Source organism: Babylonia areolata, chromosome 30, assembly GCF_041734735.1.
Source record: "Babylonia areolata isolate BAREFJ2019XMU chromosome 30, ASM4173473v1, whole genome shotgun sequence".
Taxonomy (NCBI): Eukaryota; Metazoa; Mollusca; class Gastropoda; order Neogastropoda; family Buccinidae; genus Babylonia; species Babylonia areolata.
The window spans coordinates 21817253-21819752 of record NC_134905.1 but is presented as its reverse complement, the minus strand read 5'-3'; the positions used below and the strand labels follow the sequence as shown (position 1 = coordinate 21819752).

Sequence of the window (2500 nt, the reverse complement as noted above, 5' to 3'; positions counted from 1 at the left end):
ACGTCACTGTTTAAAAGGAATCCAGCATGTGTATAGTTTGTTTCACTTTCAGAATGTTGTCACTATTTCAGTGGATAAATTCACGTCACTATGAAAAAGAATCTGGTAAGTGTATAGTCTGTTTCACTGTCAGAATGTGTCACTATTTCAGTGGATAAATTCACGTCACTGTTTAAAAGGAATCCAGCATGTGTATAGTTTGTTTCACTGTCAGAATGTTGTCACTATTTCAGTGGATAAATTCACGTCACTATGAAAAAGAATCTGGTAAGTGTATAGTCTGTTTCACTGTCAGAATGTGTCACTATTTCAGTGGATAATTCACGTCACTGTTAAAAGGAATCCAGCATGTGTATAATTTGTTTCACTTTCAGAATGTTGTCACTATTTCAATGGATAAATTCACGTCACTGTTTAAAAGGAATCCGGCATGTGTATAGTTTGTTTCACTGTCACAATGTTGTCACTATTTCAGTGGATAAATTCACGTCACTGTTAAAAGGAATCCAGCATGTGTATAGTTTGTTTCACTGTCAGAATGTGTCACTATTTCAGTGGATAAATTCACGTCACTGTTAAAAGGAATCCAGCATGTGTATAGTTTGTTTCACTGTCAGAATGTTGTCACTATTTCAGTGGATAAATTCACGTCACTGGGAAAAAAGAATCTGGTATGTGTATAGTCTGTTTCACTGTCAGAATGTGTCACTATTTCAGTGGATAAATTCACGCCACTGTTTAACAGGAATCCAGCATGTGTATAGTTTGTTTCCACTTTAAACGCGCCAGTTTTTCAGTGAACATGTCCACGCTACTATGTGATTTCATTTATCTGTAGCCGAGGGCAGTTGTTTCGTTTGGTTTAATTATTTCAACGGAATCTCTCCCCCGTTTTGTTGTTGTTGTTGTTGTTGTTGTTGTTTTTCGTGTCGTAAAGGAAAAAAAACTACCAACTTTTCTTTTTGACTCACTTGCGTAAACATAGTGAGTCTATGTTTTAACCCCGTGTTCGGTTGTCCGTGTGTGTGTGTGTGTGTGTGTGTGTGTGTGTGTGTGTGTGTGTGTGTGTGTGTGTGTGTGTCTGTGTGTGTGTCTGTGTGTCTGTGTGTCCGTGTGTCTGTGTGTCCGTGGTAAACTTTAACACTGACATTTTCTCTGCAAATACTTTGTCAGTTGACACCACATTTGGCATAAAAATAGGAAAAATTCAGTTCTTTCCAGTCATTTTGTTTAAAACAATATTGCACCTGTGGGATGGGCACAAAAAAAGCCTAATTATATGCAAACTGCATTTACTGTTATATTTATATTTTTTGTATTCTCTAAACTTGGCACTTTTATCTGATATTCTCACACAACAACAAGAGCAGTCATTATTATCTTTTTTTTTGTGTGTGTTCAAACAGGAACTTTTTTTTTTTTGCTAAGCATGGAAGTTTTATTTATTTTGCAAACGTTTTGGTGCGGATAGTAAAAAAGGGAAATTACTCTGTAATCAATGCTAGGGGACTTAATTTGCCTCTCTTGTTTATTTATCGGGCCCTACATAGTTATTTTGGCTGGGAGAAATTGAGAGAACGTGGGTAGGTGGTGGTGGAGGAGGGAGGGACGGGGGGCGGGGGGCTGGGGGGGAGGAGTAGATGCGTGGGAAGGGGAGGAGGAGATGGGTGGGAGGGGGTGGCAGAGGGAGAAGGGGGAGGTGGTAGTGAAAGTGAGAACGTGCGTGATGCGTTTATTTAATTTAATTAATCAGTTAATTAATTTATTCATTTTATCCAACAGAACGGGGGTGGGGGTGGGGGGGGGGGGGGGGGGTGACAGTGTACCACGTGACACAACACACGCACACCACTCACTGTCTGATGGCAAGAATCATCGTCCTCATCATCAAGATTCATTGCGTTATCGTCGTTTGACCCATAGAGTAGAACACACACAAAAAAAACATAACCATCACCAACATCATCATCATCATCATCATCATCATTACCATCAGTATTCATCGCGTTAACGTCGTTCTAACCACGGAGTAGAACATAATCAAGAGCCATAACCATCATCGTGATCATCATCGCCATCAATATTCATCGCGTTATCGTCGCTCTAACCACAAGAGTGGAACACACACACACACACACACACACACACACAACCCATAACCATCATCATCGTCATTGTCAGCCATATCTCCCCACTACCACCCTGGCCATCGTGCATATCTTTGCAACGCTACAAATTCCACACAGTTCGTCATCAGCATTATTCTTCATCACCATCTTCCTCTTTCTTCTTTCCCTCCTCCTCATCAGCCTCCTCGTCCTCCTCCTCCTCCTCCTCCTCCTCATCATCATCATCATCAGCATCAGCATCAGCATCATCGTCGAACAGCCGTACAAATCCACAAAAATCGGTGAACTCCATCATCATTGTGACGAGTGGCAGCGTCTCACACACACACACACACACACACACACACACGCAAACACACACACACACACAC

The 2500-nt window shown here is 41.2% G+C and overlaps 1 protein-coding gene across 1 annotated transcript in view; it reads right to left on the bottom strand.

Moving 5' to 3' along the window:
• Positions 1 to 2500, bottom strand: part of LOC143275482 (neuroligin-4, X-linked-like) — a 196557-nt gene that overhangs the window by 8702 nt on the left and 185355 nt on the right. The window lies entirely within an intron of this gene.